This window comes from Budorcas taxicolor, chromosome 6 (assembly GCF_023091745.1).
Source record: "Budorcas taxicolor isolate Tak-1 chromosome 6, Takin1.1, whole genome shotgun sequence".
Taxonomy (NCBI): domain Eukaryota; kingdom Metazoa; phylum Chordata; class Mammalia; order Artiodactyla; family Bovidae; genus Budorcas; species Budorcas taxicolor.
The window spans coordinates 85,162,971-85,182,639 of record NC_068915.1 but is presented as its reverse complement, the minus strand read 5'-3'; the positions used below and the strand labels follow the sequence as shown (position 1 = coordinate 85,182,639).

The 19,669-nt window shown below is 36.2% G+C and overlaps 1 pseudogene; it reads left to right on the top strand.

Moving 5' to 3' along the window:
- The window catches only part of LOC128049539 (UDP-glucuronosyltransferase 2A3-like), a 54,168-nt pseudogene extending 34,499 nt beyond the window's left edge, over positions 1-19,669 (top strand).

Below are 19,669 nucleotides of genomic sequence, written 5' to 3'. Positions count from 1 at the left end.
CCTAAATATCACTGAATCCATTTTTACACTAGATCATGGCTTCCACGTGTAAAAATCCAAGCCCCTCCCCTCCCAAATAAAGGAATTCTACCTTATAAGAAATATCTTCAAACAGAAAGTAAAGGAAATAGAAGCAGATACCCTTCAAATGAAGGATAAAATTATCAAGATATCTTTATGACATACCTTTTCCACTGTGAGATATCTTTTCACAACATAATGTGAATCAGACCTAGAATCTGAACTTTAATTCATATTTACAGCTATAGTAGAAAGATATATTTATCTCTTTTTCATAAAGATATATGTCATTTAGTGAAAAGAGCACTTTATTTAACATCAAAATATTTATTTGAAAGTGTCTCTGCCTTAACACCTCTTAAAGTGGGCATATTCTTTCCTTATGGCAGTAAGTGATGTTCTCTTTTCTATGTGGAATATCTAGTATAATTATCACTAAAAGAAATACTAGAGATATTTATACAATTTTGATCAAATGAACATTTAAATAAAGTCAGAGAAAAAGATCCCAAACATCCAGTCTTAATTAAATATGCATACCTGATGATGAATTTTCTTAACATTATTTAAAAGTTATTATGGGTTTATGTTTAACTTTAAGCCCTTTCTTTTGATATTCTCTGAAAGAAACTTACAAACTCTTCTTCTGAGTTTTTTTCTCTTATTTTTTATTAACTGTAATCAACACTTTTCCAATCAATAACACCTACATTTCATTTTAGTCTTTATTGCAAAGTACACAATTCAAAGTTCAGCCCAACCTACTATAAACATTGGGAGAATTAAGGAAGAGATCTTTGAATTGTGAGTTTCACACACTTGGCTTAAGCCCAGATTTAGTTTGAGCAAGAGTTAGTCACGAAGACTGTGAAAGACTTCTGTGTCCTTTTCATGCTGATTCTATGTCTCTTTGACCCTGGAGAGTTTCCCTCCTAGCTCAGTGGGTAAAGAATCCACCTGCAATGCAGGAGACCCCGGTTCAATTCCTGGGTTAGGAAGATTTGCTGGAGCAGGGAAAAGCTATGCACTCCAGTATTCCTGGGCTTCCTTTGTGGCTTAGCTCATAAAGAATCTGCCTGCAATGCGGGAGACCTGGGTTTGATCCCTGAGTTGGGAAGATCCCCTGGAGAAGGGAAAGGCTACCCACTGTAGTATTCTGGCTTGGAGAATTCCATGGACTGTATATTCCATGGGGTTGCAAGGAATCAGACATGACTGAGCGACTTTCACTTTTCACTTTGACCCTGGAAGGATGAGGAAAGTACTGGAAGGCCTGAGAATTTTAGTTGATTGGATTAAAAGTTATTCTGGAAGAACTCCACCTTCCTAGACACGAGATACCCTTTCTTGTACCTTCACCAAGCCTTCTGATGGATCATACCAAGATTCCTTTTAATGTAGAGATTATCCAATGGCCAGTAAGTAAACAAACTCTCATGGAAGGGCTCAATACTGATCTCTATACAGTTTCTTTTGAACTGCCCAAACTGTCACTGTGGGACTTGAAAAAAATGCAAGTAAACCGGAAAAAACTAATGAATACTTTATTAGCAAAAGCCAAAAGAGTATGTGATAGTGCTATCACAAATAGAAATTACCTAGCACGCTACAGGCAGCTAAGTTTGATATCTGTATTGCTGATCCTTTAAATTTTTGTGGAGAGTTGGTGGCTGAGCTCCTCAACATTCCCTTTATATAAATCTTTTCGGAAAAAAAAAAAAATCTTTTCGGGTTTCCTTTGGGAATATCATTGAGCAATTGTGTCCTGGACTTCTATGCCATTTTCATATGTTCCTGTCAGTGCATCAAGACTGACAGATGGCATAACTTTTGTACAGAGACTGGTTAATTGTTTATTGTATACAATGAGTGATATGACTTACTCATATTATGTATTTCTACAATGGAATGAGTATTACAGCAAGGTTTTAGGCAAAAGAAATTTATGTGTAAGAATGATTCTTATTTCATATGTATAGTGTAAATATTTATCTGATTGTATGAAAATTTAGAAAAGATTTTTAAGTGAAATCTCACATGGTCCTATTGCTAAATTGTTTTGAGTGAAGAAAATACTTTTTCTTTTTTAACTTTCTTTTTATTCTTTTTTTCTTTTTCTTTTTTCTTTTTCTTTTTGTGTTTGTTTTATATGATTGAGTACTGAACACATATCAGAGAAGGAATACTCTCTCTATTTATGAGTAAAACCTGCTTGATGCTGCTAAGTTAAAAAAAAAAAAATCTGAAAAAACCCGAACCTTACAGTGTGCTTATTTTCTATAACCTTGGTTTACTTCTTTTTTGTTTACGTCTCCTTTTCTACAGCCTGCTTTCTTTCTGATTAACCTATTTCTCAGGCTTTTTTTGCATCCTATCTAGACTTGGTTGGCTGGTTGTAGGGCTTGACATGTGGTGAGTATGAAACTAAAAAATAAATATATCTTGTTTTCATCTGTTCTTGTCTTAGAAAAGGGAAAAGAAAATTATGATTTTTCTGTAAAGGACTATGTTTATAAACTTTTAATCTAATTGCATTTTTCCTTATTCCTCCTGCTCCTGCTTAGTTGCTCGGTCGTGTCTGACTCTTTGCGAACCCATGGACTGTAGCCTGCCAGGCTCCTCTGCCCATGAGATTCTCCAGGCAAGAATAATGGAGTGGGTTGCAATGCCCTCCTCTAGGGGATCTTACCAACCCAGGGATTGAACCCAGGCCTCCCACATTGTAGGCAGAATCTTTACTGTCTGAGCCACCAGGGAAGCCCCTTTTTCTTGTTGGTGGTGTTCTATTCATAATTGCATTAGCAGTCCACTAGAGAGCTGTAACCCTGAGCACATTTTTTTTTCCCTCTATTTTAGCACATCTGTTTACTCTTTTGTTTTTCCTTTTGCATAATTGATCTTTTATATATAATTGTGTTAGGAATGATTTTGCCTAAAATATCTTTGAGAAAGCAGTTCCCTGCTTATACTAAGTTTGATGTTTTAGAGATATATTTAACATAACACATTGCATTAGTTTCAGGTGTCAGTGAAAAATTAATCAATAGCCAGTATACAAAATAGATTGAAAATCTTAATCAAGTCAAATTTAGGATTATAACCCAGAAGATAGTCTTTCAGAAAGCACTGAGGAAATTTCTCTGCCCATTAGAAGTCAGAAAAATATTTGTATAGGTTTTTGATATAAAGGGTTATACATCAGAGTAATATTGACAGATTCCATAGGCCAACAAGGCAAGTGGTGTGTCATTGTGACCCTTTACGTGATTAAGAAAGGAGTATTACCTTCCGAGGCATTAACTTTCTGGCAGCAGGAAGAAGTTTTTTGTTTTGTTTTTTGGTGAGTAGGCATCTCTGAATCTTCTAAGGGGATTTAGTTAATGTATAATGCAGATAAATTGAAGGAGGGGATGGAGTATTATCACAAATGACAGAGGAAATTTTGTATTAAATTTTCCTTGTCCTGCCTTAAAATCATTTTCATTTATCACAGATGTATGATATAATGATTTTATATGTGTCCTATTGTAAAATGAAGGCTTCCCAGCTGGCTCAGTGATAAAGACTTAGCCTGCAATGCAAAAGACATGGGTTCAGTCCCTGGGTTGGGAAAGTCCCCTAGAGAAGGAAATGACAACCCACTCCAGTATTCTTGCCTGGGAAATCCCATGGACAGAGGAGACTGACAGGCTACAGTCCTAGGGGTCACAAAAGAGTTGGACACAACTTAGTGGCTAAACAACAACACTCACTTCAATGTGCTTGCCTGGAGAATCACACGGACAGGGGAGCCTGGCAGGCTATAGTCCATGGGTTGTATAGAGTTGGACTTGACTGAAGTGGCTTAGGATGCAAACAACAACACTGTGAAATGAACACCACAAGAACTCTAGTTAACACTCATCATTGCACAAAGTTACTTACAATCAACACATTTTTTGCCAAAGAAAAGTAAGTTTATTCCTGTAGCATAAAAATCTTGGAAAACATTTTCTGCATCCCGCTGGTTGTGGGAGCATTTTTCCTGCAAAAAGTCATGGAGATGCTTGAAGAAGTGATAGTCAGTTGGCAAGAATGAATATGGCAAATGAGGCAAAACCTTGTAGCCCAATTGGTTCAACTTTTAAAGCATTGGTTATGCAACATGTGGTTAGGCATTGTTGTGAAGAAAAATTGGGCCCTTTCTGTTGACCAACGCTGGCTGCAAGTGTTGCAGTTTTCAGTGCCTCTCATTGATTTTCTGAGCATACTTCTCAGATATAATGGTTTCACCAAGATTCAGAAAGCTGTAGTGGATCAGTTGTGCAACAGACCACCAAACAAAGACCAGGGCTCATTTTTGGTGCAAGTTTGGCTTTGGAAACTGACTTGGAGCTTCTTCTCAGCCACTGAGCTGGTCATTGCTAGTTATTGTATAAAATTCACTTTTTGTTGCACATCACAATTTAATACAGAAATGGTTCTTTTTTGCTGCATAGAAGAAAAGAAGATGACATTTTAAAATGATGATTTTTTTTTGGCTTGCAGTCAGGTCATGAGGCACCCACTTATTGAGATTTTTAACCTTTCCAGTTTGCTTCAAATGCAGAACAACTGTGGAATGGTCGATGCAGAGTTCTTAGGCAACTTCTTGTGTAGTTGTAAGACGATCAGCTTCCTGGTCCTTTCTATTGGTCATTATCAACTTCTGAAGGTCACTTACTGTGCTGCTCATCTTCAAGGCTCCAGCCTCCTTTGCAAAACTTCTTGAACCTCCTCTACACTGTACGTTCATTAGTAGTTCCTGGGCTAAATGCAGTGTTGATGTTGTGAGTTGTCAGCACTGCTTTATGAGCTATTTTGAACTCAAATAAGAAAATCACTAGAATTTGCTTTTTGTCTAACATTATTTCCATAGTCTAAAACATACATAAAATAAATAGCAAGTAATAATTCATTAGCACAAAATAAAGCAAGAAATACATATTAAAATGATGTATATCATAACCACATTTAAGAATGTATTCCAATATCAAATGTCAAAGGTAAACAATGCAAGACTGAAATTATTTTTCCACCAACCTAATATTTCACTGTGGTTTTAATTTGCATTTCCCTGAATAGCAATGATGAGCATCTTTTTATGTACTTGTTACCCACTTGAATATCTTCTTTGGAAAAAAATTCTATATTCAGATTCTTTGCTAATTTTATAAAATTGACTTTTGGTACTGAATTGTATTTGAGTTCTTTAGACATTTTGAATCATAACCCTGAATCTGATATATGGTTTACAAGTATTATCTCTCATCTATGAGTTGCCTTCTCAGTTTGCAGATCATTTCTTTTTCTATGCATAGTCTTTTTTGTCTGAATTAGTCCCACCTGTTTATTTTTAATTTTATTGTTTATGCTTATGGTGTTAATTAAAAAAAATCATTGCTAGGATCTGTATTAAGAAAATTTCTACCATATTTTCTTCTAGGAAATTGATGGTTTCAGGTCATACATCAAAGTCTTTAACCCATTCCTAGTTAATTTTTGTAGTGGAATAAGATTGGGGTCTGTTTTTATTCTTTTGCATGAGAATATTCATTTCTTCAGGAAGAATTATTTAAAAGACTATCTTTTTCCATTGAGTATTTTTGGCTCCATTGTGAAATATTAGTTGACCGTATATATATACATGAGTTTATTTCTGGGATTCTGATTGTGTTTTGTTGGTTCATGTGTCTGTTTTTATACCTGTATCATATGACCTTGATTAGCATAGTTTTATACCATTACTTGAAACAAGAAAGTGTGATGCCTGTGGGTTATTCTTTTTTCTCAGGATTGCTTAGTCTATTGAGGTCTTTTTCAATTTCATATGAATTTCAACATTGTTTTATTTATTGATATTTTTGACAAAAGTATCTCTAATAATATATCATTACTAAAAGACAACAACAACCTATTTCTCAAAAATTAAACTATCAGCACCTGATAGTTGCAACATCTTGTTTTATAGCCATTTCCCTTTTCCATTTTTTTTGAGTATCTGTTCTAAATTTCCTGTAAGGAATTATTTCTTCAAAGACTCACAAACAACATGAAAGCTTTTAATGAAGTATGCTGTCAAGAAATATGAAATAAGTTCAAAAGGCATATGACCTAATCAAGGTTGACTTGTTGCATTGAGACAGTTTCCTGAAATTTTGTGACAGAAATAGGTGCTGTCTCTCTAGTCTTTACCCTTAAAAAATGTAGGGGAAAACTGCTGCATATATTGCTCACTCATGTTTAGAGTCCACGATACAAGAGGCAAAACTGAAAACAGATGACTTAAAATCTTATCCTAGTGACATTTTCTGAGTCATGGACCAACCAGTGACTGACCTATACCTGGATCTAAGTTGTTTACTTCTGGTTCCAGCAGTTTGGTACTCAGTTTTGGAACCTCTTTTATAGTGAAGCATTAATAATGAGATAAGATTCTGATTCTTATCTATTCTAATGAGATAAGATTCTGATTCTTATCTATTCTCTTTCCTAGCTCTTTCTATTCTCCCCTAAAATATTCTTTGAGAAATATATCATTAATGTGAGAAAGAAGAATACAGTCTTGTAAAATAGAAGAAAAACATTTATTTTACTCTCTTAAATTAAAAAATACTATTAGATATAGATTGTCATTCAGGATCAGTTTAGAATCTTCATTATATAATGTATTCCAAGTATATCTTTAAAATTTAAAGATATAAATTATAATTTATATAATTATTAAAATATGTACCAATATGTTCTAATAATTGAGGAAGAAACAAGTAGGATAACATGTGGTTCAAAAAATATTTTGAGGAACTATAAACACCTTGGGGAAAAAAGACTGAAAGATAATATTATTAGGGTATACACAAAAATAGTTGATGTCTAATAGGGCAATAAATCATAATTTAAGGGATGATTTTTTTTATCAGACAGAAATATGCAAGTTAACATTTAACTTCACAGTGTCTAAACACAAAAATCTGCATGAAATCAATAATAAATACAAAATAAAACATAGGTGCACTTTTCTATAAATGTAAAATATCTTTCAATCATTCATTCTTCCACAAATGCCCTAGCATAGTATCAAAAGTGGTATGTACTTTTGGAAATAGGGAAATACATTTCCAAATTTGAAATATTTTTCTCACAATTTCTTTATCCAGATCAATTATATCAATAATTGATATAGTTTTTAGTTTTCCTACTATATTGTCTTCATTTCAATAAGATGTTTGAAGCACAGTGGATTACTAAGGAGAATCCCAGGGACAGAGGAGCCTGCTGGGCTGCCATCTATGGGGTCGCACAGAGTCAGACACGACTGATGCGACTTAGCAGTAGCAGCAGCAGAGATTTAACAACAACCAAAAAGTATCCTGATATGAAATAAAGCAAATCAATGACATGATCCCACAATTCTACTCATAGGTCTATAACCAAGAAAAATGAACCCATTTTCCCACACAAAACACATACATGAATGCTCATAGCTGCCTTATTCTTAGTAGCCAAATAAGAAAACAACCCAAATCTTTATCAACTGATGAGTGGATGAAAAAAAATGTACACTATCCTTGCAAAAATAGTATTCAGGAACAAAAAGTAATGAAATATTGATACATTTGGCCACACTATGAACCTTGAAAATGTTATGCTAAGTGAAAGTGGCACAAAAGATCACATAGTGTATGCTTTCATTTATACTAAGTGAAACAAGGGTTTTCTGAAATAGGAAAAGAGAGAGAGAAAGTAGAATAGTGGTTGTCAGGGGCTGAGAAGAGGAAGAAATGGGGAATGGCCATCAATGGATACAGGATTTCTTTGGGGAGTAATGAAATTTTCTAAAATATAACGATGGTGATGGTTTCACGGTGTTATAAATATACAAAAAGCTATATAGATGTTTAGATAAAAGGAATAATTACATGATATTTCAATTCTATCCTAATAAAACCTTCATAGGCTTAAAGGCATGGGAATAAATCATTTCACAAAGAGAATAAATTATACCCTTGGCTGACACCAATAAGGCTCCAAAATGCAATATATACTGAGTCTGAAATTGGGTTTTGATTTTTGACGTTACCAGAATCAAACCACTAAACTACAGAGTTTTGCTTGTGATCTCTTATGTATATAGATTTTCTTGACAGATCAAAATCCTCACATTTTCTAATTAAAACTTTAGCACACTTGGAACACCAAGGAAAATATTCAAAAAGCCTTATGGTGAGAAACCAGAGAGCTACGGTTTCCTCCTCTCAGTGATACAGAATGCATATTTCAAAAAGACACCAACTCTGAGTAAGGTTCCTTACACCACAGTAGTTATACAGAATTCAGAAATGAAGCTCAGGCTGCAAACTAAGGAAAGTGATTTAATTCAGAGTCACTTACTTGCATTCTTATTCTGTAAATATTCATTTGCTTTCCACTTTATTTGGAAGGGAACTCTTTTGTACTGTTAGCAAATATGTCAAAAGAGCAAATATTTAGCAGCCAGATTATGATGCAATACTCTATTTTCACAAAAGAGGACAAAGCTGTAGGAAACAGAAACTTTCATTTTGTATAAAATGAAAGAATTACTTTAAAATTTTTATTGTAAGATTTCCTCTCTGGATAGGATGTAATTAGTTGTGGCAGCACATTCCCAAACACCAGGAAAGAAAGAAAGAAAGAAAAAAAGTCAATTACAAAAGTCATTATTAAAGCTATCAAAGGCTTTTGGAGTGAGGAGGATGAGATAAAATGGAATTCCAGAAGAGAAGGAGCTTCTACCATAGAGGGCTGAGGATCACTGGCTGAGTTTCTTGTTCATTGCTAGAAGCAAGTACTGATTCTGAGCATGGAGTGGGGCTCGGGTTTAGCTCAAACAGAGAGAAAGCAGCAGGCTTTTGGTTTGTTCCATGCTCAAATTCAGCGTTTGTTTCTTCATAATCTCAGTGTTGTGTACTCTTGGTGGGAGAAGAACTATTGATTTTTCATGGGTTGCCTAAGACTAATATAGGTTCTTTAAAGACTTAGAAAATTTGATGGCAATACATGTATCAGATTGTTTTCCCTTTATCATCTTTCATTTTTGTTCAGGCAAACCTACCACATTATGTGAGATTATGGGAAAAAGCTGAAATGTTGATCTGAACAGAATTTTGAATTTCCATACCCTTACTTAACCTAACATTGAATTTGTTGGAGGACTGCAATACAAGTCTGCAAAGCCCCTGCCTAAGGTAATTAACCATGCTTCTTTTTACTTCTCTGAGTACTTACTTCCTGGAATGATTTCCAGTTTATTATTTTAGTATTTAACACTCAAACTGAAAACCTGGGCACAGGAATTAATGGGAGTTATCCACCTTAGATTGTTATGCTACCAGAAGTATTTAATTCATTATTGTGGTAATCATTTGTTATGCTCAACAAATATGCCAGATATTTGACAACAATAATGCCCCTAGTCCTTGAATTTAGTACAATTGTACAAAATTCTCTGACCAATGAAAATGAGCTGAAGTGGCATGTATCACTTCCAGGTCCAACACATAACTGTTAGGTCCAGATACTCCAGGGGCTTCCCCGGTGGCTCAGCAGTAAAGAATCTGCCAACAATGCAGGAGCTACAGGAGACTTGGGTTCGATTCCTGGGTTGGGAAGATCTCCTGGAGGAGGGTATGGCAACCCACTCCAGTTGTTCTTGCCTAGAGAATCCCATGGCAGGCTACAGTCCATAGGGTCGCAAAGTCCAGTGTTCTTGCCTGGAGAATCCCATGGCAGGCTACAGTCCATAGGGTCGCAAAGTCCAATGTTCTTGCCTGGAGAATCCCATGGCAGGCTACAGTCCATAGGGTCGCAAAGAATCAGACATGACTGAAGCGACTTAGCTCGCTAGATACTCCAGAGTTCTCTTATCCTTTGTGATGTCAACAGGATGTGTCCCAATGTTGCTACTCTGTCGACTTGTTATTGTTCAGTTGCTAAGTCCTGTCAATCTCTTTGCAACCCTGTGGAATGTACCATGCCAAGCTCCTCAAACTATTTCCCAGGGTATTCTCGAATTGCTGTCCATTGAGTTGATGATGCTATTTACCAACTCATCCTCTTCCAGCCCCTGCTCCTTCGATCTTTCCAAGCATCAGGCTATTTTCCAATGAATCAGCTCTTTCCATCAGGTGGCCAAAGTATTGGAGCTTCAGCATCAGCATCACTCCTTCCAATGAACTTTCAGGACTGATTACCTTTAGGATTGATTGTTTTGATGTCCTTGCAGTCCAAGAGACTCTCAAGTCTTCTCCAACATGACAGTCCAAAAGCATCAGTGCTTCAGTGCTCATTCTTATTTGAGGTTCCCTCATAGCTCAGTTGGTAAAGAATCTGCCTGCAATGCAGGAGACCCGGGTTTGATTCCTGGGTCAGGAAGTCCCATGGAGAAGGAAATGGCAACCCACTCTGATATTCTTGCCTGGAGAATCCCATGGACAGGCTACAGTCCATGGGGTCACAAGAATTGGACATGACTTAGTGACTAAACTATCCTTCTTTATGGTCCAACTCTTATATTCATATATATCTAGTGGAAAACCCATAGCTTTGAGTATAAGGACCTTTGTCAGCAAAGTGATGTCTTTGGTTTTTAATACACTATCTAGGTTTATCATAGTTTTCCTTCCAGTGAGCACACATCTTTTAATTTCTTGGCTGCAGTCACCATCCTCAGGGATTTTTGGAGCCCAAGAAAATAGTCTGTCACTGCTTCTATTTTTTCCCCCTTTTTATTTGCCATGAAGTGTTGGGACTGGATGCCATGATCTTAGTTGTTTGAATGTTGAGTTTCAAACTACCTTTTCCAGTCTGCTTGGTCACCCTCATCAAGAGGCTCTTTAGTTCATCTTCACTTTCTTTCAGTAGAGTGGCTCCTATTGTTGTTCAGTCACTAAGTCGTGTCTGATTCTTTGCAACCCCACAGACTGAAGCATGCCAAGCTCCTCTGTCCTCCACTATCTCCCAGAGTTTCCTCAGATTCATGTCCATTGAGTCAGTAATGCTATTTAACCAACTTATTCTTTGCTTCCCTTTCTCCTTTAGTTTCCAATCTTTCCCAGCATCAGAGTCTTTTCCAGTGAGTTGGCTCTACCCATCAGGTGCTAAAGTATCAGGGCTTCATCTTCATATCTGAGATTGCTGGTATTTCTCCCAACAATCTTGATTCTGGTTTGTTATTCATTCAGGCTGGCATTTCACATAATGTACTCGGTATAGAAATTAATTAGACAGGTGACAATAAGCAGCCTTGCCATGCTCCTTTCCCAATTTGGAACCAGTCAGTTCCATAACTGTTTCTAACTGTTGCTTCTTGACCCTCATACAGGTTTCTCAGGAGACAGATAAGGTGGTCTGTTTTTCCCATTTCTTTAAGAATTTTCCACATTTTGTTGTCATCCACACAGTTAAAGGTTTTAACATAGTCAATGAAGCAGGAGTAGAAGTTTTTCAGGAACTCCCTGGCTGTCTCTAGGATCCAAGGAATGTTGGCAATTTGATCTGTGGTTTCTCTGCCTCTTCAAAAGCCGACTGGTACATCTGGAGGTTCTCAGTTCACTTATTGCTGAAGCCTAGCTTGAAGGACTTTGAGCATAACCTTGCTAGCACGAATGAATACAATTGTAAGCTCTGTAGTAATTATATGGCTACTTTGTTTCTAACTGTGTTTGTGGTAGCTCACACAAAGAGAGAAGTATAAATAATGTAGACTCAATTGAAACTTAGACAACAGAAAAAATGTAAATACCTCAAAAGTATGCCATTATACTCACTGTGACTAAACTGAAAAATGAAAGAAATATAATCTTATTAACATCCAAAGGCTAACAAAGTGCAGCACCAGAACTATTTAACTTAAAGCAGAAATCAAAAGTTCTTCATTCAGGCATTGTGGAGAGAGTGTCAGAATGGAATAATGTGTACTGAATATACTCACTGGCTTTACAAAAAACAAGCTTAACTTAGAAATTTGCCTCTGCCAATTACTGCTCTGTAGCCTTGGACAAATTACTCAACTTTTCTGAGATAGCTTTCTCATCTGCAAATATATACATATCTCTGAAGGTTATAATATATCTAACTTAAATGACAGCATTTTCAAAAGCAGAGACATTACTTTCCAACAAAGGTCCGTCTAGTCAAGGTTATGGTTTTTCTAGTGGTCATGTATAGATGTGAGAGTTGGACTGTGAAGAAGGCTGAGCACCGAAGAATTGATGCTTTTGAACTGTGGTGTTGGAGAAGACTCTTGAGAGTCCCTTGGACTGCAAGGAGATCCAACCAGTCCATTCTGAAGGAGCTCAGCCCTGGGATTTCTTTGGAAGGAATGATGCTAAAGCTGAAGCTGCACTACTTTGGCCACCTCATGTGAAGAGTTGACTCATCAGAAAAGACTCTGATGCTGCGAGGAATTGGGGGCAGGAGGAGAAGGGGATGACAGAGGATGAGATGGCTGGATGGCATCACTGACTTGATGGACGCAAGTCTGAGTGAACTCCAGGAGTTGGTGATGGACAGGGAGGCCTGGTGTGCTGTGATTCACGGGGTCACAAAGAGTCAGATATGACTGAATGACTGAACTGAACTGAATTTTCCTAAAAACCAATGATTTCAGGTCATATTTTATACTCCTAAATGGTTATTCTAATAATTCAGACACATTGTGAAAAGTGTGTGACTCATTCTTATAACATAAACTTTGATATTTCATGGGCTAGTTTCTAGGAGTTACAAGAGTTTGTGCACAACTCTGGAAAAGATGGAGTCATGATGTTTACTCTGGGGTCAGTGGTCCAAAACCTCACAGAAAAAAGTCTAATATGATTGCATCAACCCTTGCCCAGATTCCACAAAAGTCAGATAATCTTATTTTCTGAGGGGCGGTTATTTTAACATCCATGAAGTTCTCCTTAAAACTGAGCTTAAAATGTAGGAAAAGTTTTTGGCATTATCCCTGGTGGCTCAGGTGGTAAAGAATCTGCCTACAAAGTGGGATACCTGGATTCGATCCCTGGAGGAGGGCATGACAACCTACTCAGGTATTCTTGCCTGGAGAATTCCCATGAACAGAGGAGCCTGGTGGGCTATAGTCCATGACGTCACAAAGAGTCAGAAACCACTGAAAGACTAAGCACATACATACAATGTCAATTTAACTAAAATATAAAAAAAAAAGTATTAAATGTTAAAACAGGATATTTAATTTGTATCCTAATTTAAACTTGGCATTACAAATAAGAAGCATATTGCAGAGGTTTCTTTACATAATGAATGAAGCTTATCATTCACTACTGTTAATCAGTAAGCTTTGTGCCTAGGTTTTAAGGCTTCTGTGTAATTTAATATTGTTCTGTTGTTCCTATTTGTTTTTTCAAATGTGAGACCTATACACAAGTTACAACTGTCATCATGGGTAATTAAGGAATAGATATTTTAAAATATAATTTTGGTTCACAGAATACCTTGGGACTGTATTCCCTTTTAATTAATGAATTTGAACCAGGCCCTGTTTGAGCCTGAAACTGACAATTTAGACTACTAGAATATGCCTCAATAGCTCTACTTGTATATAAACAATTGAAAACTTTAATTATACAGTAAAGAGTTCTGCAGTTCACTCTGATGTTCTGACAAATTAAAAGTCTTATTGATACCTTTTTATGTTATAACTAAGTGATGTTCTTAAACAACTGGGGACCTGTTTTCCGTTACCCTTACTTAAAACAAAGAATTACATGTAATTTTAAGCTATGAATGCTCATAATAATTATTCTATTCATAATTTAACTGAATTCAGTTAAAAGAATTCTGTTCAGTTCAGTCGCTCAGTCGTGTCTGACTCTTTGCGACCGCATGAATCGCAGCATGCCAGGCCTCCCTGTCAATCACCAACTCCCGGAGTTCACTCAGACTCACATCCATCGAGTCAGTGATGCCATCCAGCCATCTCATCCTCTGTCATCCCCTTCTCCTCCTGCCCCGAATCCCTCCCACCATCAGAGTCTTTTCCAATGGGTCAACTCTTCGCATGAGGTGGCCAAAGTACTGGAGTTTCAGCTTTAGCATCATTCCTTCCAAAGAAATCCCAGGGTAGATCTCTTTCAGAATGAACTGGTTGTATCTCCTTGCAGTCCAAGGGACTCTCAAGAGTCTTCTCCAACACCACAGGTCAAAAGCATCAATTCTTCGGCACTCAACCTTCTTCACAGTCCAACTCTCACATCCATACATGACCACAGGGAAAACCATAGCCTTGACTAGACGGACCTTAGAGAATTAAGTACCACCAAACCAGGTGTACAAGAAATGTTAATGGGGCTTCTCTAAGTGAGAAAGAAAAGACTACATCTAGAATCATGAAAATTACAAAAGCAAACATCTCATGGTGAAGAGAAATATACCATAGTGCTAGTAAATCAGCCAGCATAAAGCTAGAAGGAAGGTTAAAAAACAAAAGTAGTACAATCATGTGTATTTCGATAAGTAGTTAAGGGATACAGAAAAGAGTAAGATTTAAAATGCAATTTCAAAAACAGTAAGTGTGGTAGGGGAGTAAAAATGCAAGATTCTTAAAATGCATTTGAACTCAAAATAATCATATCTTTTACATATATATGTATATTTTTGCCAAGCAGAGTGAGGGGAGTATACACAGTAACTATGTAATATTGTTATATATTGTAATTAGGTTTACTGTTGTGATCATTTTGAAATATATAGAGAACCCAAATCACTATGTTGTCTACCAGAAACATACTGCTGTGAAAGAAAGTGAAAGTGAAAGGCACTCAGTTGTGTTCAGCTTTAGGCCAGAATACTAGAATGGGTAGCCTTTCCCTTTTCCAGGGGATCTTCTCAACCCAAGGAGCGAACCCAGGTCTCTTGCATTGCAGGCAAATTCTTTACCAGCTGAGCCACAAGTGAAGCCCAAGAATAATGGAGTGGGTAGCCTATCCCTTCTTAGGGTATCTTCCAATCTTCCAGACCCAGGAATTGAACCAGGGTCTCCTGCATTGCAGGCAGATTCTTTACCAACTGAGCTATCATACTTCAAAACAAGAAAGAATTAAACAAACTCAGAGAAAAATAGATCAGATTTTTGGCACTCAGAGGCAGAAGATTGGGGAAGGGTCAACTGGAAGAAGGTGGCTAAAAGGTTCAAACTTCCAAACCAAATAAACACCAAAGGTGCAATATACACCATAAATTTAATGAACACTGCTGTATGTTATACACAGAAATTGTTAGGAGAGTGAGTTCTCATCTCAAGGGAAAAAAAAAATTATTTCTGCAAATTTGTACCTATATAACATGACAGATGGCGCTTCCCAGGTAGCTCAGCTAGTAAAGAATCTGCCTGCAATGTGGGAGACATAAGAGATGTGGATTCAATCCCTGGGTCAGAAAGATCCTCTGGAGAAGGGAATGGCTCCCCTCCAGTATTCTTGCCTGGAGAATCCCATGTGCAGAGGAGCCTGGTGGGTTATAGTTCATAGGATCGCAAAGAGTTGGACACGACTCAGCGACTTAGCATGCATGTATGTCAGTTATATATCAATACAACTAGAACAGAAAAAAGGCTATTATAAAAATTGTACAACAAAATTGGACAAGCTAAAGGCTATGGATAAATACCTTGAAAAACTCACCTTACTTAAGCTTTTTGCTTATTTATAATAATTTATTTGTATAGCAACTATTGAATTGCTTTGATCATCCATCTACATAATAGTGTTAGATCCAGTATTATATTTATTATTACTATAAGTGTTTTTTCTATACTGGTAGAAATAAAACAAAATGGTTGCATCATAATTATGTAATTACCTGTCTACCAACTCAAGAATCCTCAAATTAATTAACTTTTGAAAAATTTGTCCAAATTTAAAGGTTTCTTTCAATTTACAGTTATTACAAAATATTGGCTATATTCCCTGTGTTGAACAGGAGATCTTTGAGTCTGTCTTTTACACAACAGTTTGTGCCTCCCCCTTCCCCCTACTCATATATCACTTCTACCCCCTATCTCGCTGACAATCACTAGTTCTCTGTATCTGTGAGTCTGAGTAAAAAGTCAATTACTTCAACAGATTTATGTCAAATTAAGAGATTTAATAAATAAGTAAAAGTCTCCCAAAAAGGAAAAATCCTAGAGAGATAATATAACTGGTAAATTCTATTAAACTATTAAAAAATTAAATAATCAAACTAATCCTTTTCAAATCTTCAAAAAAATTTAAGAGAAACATGTTCTAAATAATTTCATGAGATCAGATTCACCCTGATACAAAAGCCTGATAAAGGTACAGATCTCCCTCTGGTACAGATTACCTTTTTATTCTTTATCTCCTAAATGAGAATTAATCTGATGATGACAGCCTAATGATTAAGATTTTTGCAAGCACTTGAAAATATGTCTATAAGGTCAATATTTAAAAACATTAATTGCTTACATAGGGCCTCAGTTTGCTTGTGTATTACTTGGAGTTATTGAACCAAATTAATTCTAGGTTAGTTGGCTTCCTCTGATAGGATATGAAAAACCTAAAAATCTTCTAATAGTGTAAAGACATTTGTCTTAACAGGTTCTGTGGAGATACACAGGAAAGAAATCAGAAATATTAGGAGCCAATACCCAGCTATATGAATGGATTCTACAGAATGGTCTTCTCAGTAAGACCAAAGAAAAGAATATTAAATAGAACTGAATGAGGGATAATGTGAACAATTGCTCAATAACAAATAAATTCAACAAATTTTCATTCAAAATAAGCAAAAAAAATTTTTTTTGGTCTTTTTCACATTTCTTCTAGAGAAAAAAAAATTCATGACACTTGCTAAGACTGTAAGGCACACTTTATTCAAGACCATTATGATAAATATAGTTACTACTACAGTAAGTCGAAGAGATTGGATTCAACTGAGTACAAAAGGGAAAAGTGGTCAAAGTGCAGAGTGGGGAGTCACCAGATAGAAAATTCCTGAGAGGAAACATCAGAGATATGGGTTATTCAGTTTCTCAGTCGTGTCTGACTCTCTGTGACCACATGGACTGCAGCATGCCAGGCTTCCTTGACCATGATGTCTTTCATCATCTCTTGGAGTTTGCTCAAAGTTTACTCCCTTCCCTGGTGGCTTATATGGTAAAGAATCTGCCTGTAATGTAGGAGACCTGGGTTCAATCCTTGGGTTGGGAAGATCCCCTGGAGAAGGGAATGGAAACCCACTCTGGTTCTTGCCTGGAGAATTCCATGGACACAGGAGCTTCATGGGGCAATAGTCCAAGGGGTTGCAAAGAGTTGTACTGATTGACTGAACGACTGACACAGAGAAGGGGACTCTGGCAAAAACCAACCTAATCAGATGCATGCTTAATGCAGGCCAGGGTGGAAGATGGTAAGGATGAATCAACAGCGAAAAAGGTGATAAAATATCAAGGTTGGAGAAGTCTAGCTAAACTGACTCAGTAGGATGTTTGCTAAAATTGAGTAATGCAGGGATTAACAATCAAGCTTCCAAATCAGGACCTGGTTGAGAAGAGAGTTCAGAAGAGCCTGACTAGACTTTGGTCAAGGACAGAATATTTATCAAGCTTTAACATAAATATGAAATTTATAATTTTCCCATTTATGATGCAAACTCTCCCACTCCAGCATCAGGGTAAAGGAAAATATGTTTAAATCAGGTTCTCATTAACTTTTGTACAGAATACTGCAGCACTCTTTGACTGTCTGTATCCATTCTCTCCCACCTCTCTGCACTCTCCCCACAGTAAGTATCTGGGAAAAAAAAAAAGTGAAACACTATTTTATTATCTATCACATTATAAATGCTTCCAGATTCCTATGGGCTTCCCTGGTGGCTTAGTTGGTAAAGGATCTACTTACAATGTGGGAGACTGGGTTCAGTCCCTGGGTGGGGAAGATTCCCTGAAGGAGGGCATGGCTACCCACTCCAGTATTCTGCCCTGGAGAATTCCATGCATATAGTCCATGGGGTCACAGAGTTGGACATGACCTAGTGACCAGATTGCTATAAATTCAAATACAAAATCCTGTTTTCTTAAACATGTATTTCGTGAACTTTCACTAGTTGATCTTTCTAGCCTGTGATGCCAACATTCTCTCATTGAAACCCTGCATATCTCACCTTCAATTTCCCATTCACACAAGCATTTGTTTACTTAAATTCCTCCATTCCTGTTTATTAAAGTATCCTCACCCCAACAACCTGTCCAGTGGCAAGTACTCTCCACATTTAACTCTACAGAAAACTTTCAGAGGTTAGTGGAATTACTTAACTGCTGGAATTACTAAATGATGCTTAGCCAATCAATTACTGCCTTCTTTGGAGCTTATAGGAATTTATATATGGCCTCATGGCACAGAGTTATATAGAAGATGTTACTTAATTGAATTAATGATTTATACGGGTGCCATGATTTTCTGTTTGTGGAGCTATTACCATTTACCATTTAAACACTTGTATATATATATATATATGTGTGTGTGTGTATATATATATATGTGTGTATATATATATGTGTGTGTGTATATATATATATATATATATATATATATATATATATTTTTTTTTTTTTTTTTTCTTTTTAGGCCATTCCAAAACCAGAGCTTTTATCACTCACTGTGGAACCAATGGGATCTATGAAACTGTTTACCATAGGTCCCTATGGTGGGAATTCCCTTGTTGGGTGATCAGCTTGATAATGTTGCTTGAGTAAAAGCCAAAAGGACAACTGTTGAATTAGACTTGCAAAGAATGATGAGTTCTGATCTGCTTAATGCTTTGAATGAAGTTATTAACAACCTTATGTGAGTATAGGATGTATGCTTTTCTGAGAAGCATCAGTATTTTAGAAGGATAATTCATTTCATTCAATTAAATTTCGTACTTTTACATAATCTCCAGGACATAGCTAAAATCAAATGGAATTGTCTTGTATGTCTTAACTTCTATGAAAGCATTTAGATTTACTACTGTTACTAGATATTAGATTCCAACCTCAAAGAAATTTAAAGAAACTAAGCTATTTTTAAACAGACATATTTTTTCATTGTTAATAGTTATTTTTTAAAAGATACTACCACTGTAAAGAATTTAGGTAATATGACAAAAATATAGAAAAATAAAAATGAAAAAAGTCACTTAACTCACCTCATGTAGGTATAACCAATTACCAGTATAGAAATATTAATTTAGATATTTTTGTGCTAGTTTATAAATAGAAAAGAAAAAAGAAATAATTATAAAAATGGAACAATGCTACTTAATAATTATTTAAAATATTCTATATTGACATATTTAAATTAAAGGAAGAGAAAGTTCATGAAGTAAAATGGAGAGATACAAATGGAAACATAGAATAACCCAGCCTCACTAATTCCCTAAGGTCAACAATTAGTCGCTATCCATGAACAAAAACATCTTTGAGAGATGTAAAGTCCACTTATGATATTTCAGCAACACTGTGGAACAAAAACAAGGAAACAAACCTGAGAATAGTCACACAGTTTGGAATGAAGAAGACAGCTTGCTCCTGGCTGCATCATCATATTCTCAAGCCAGCATTGCTTAG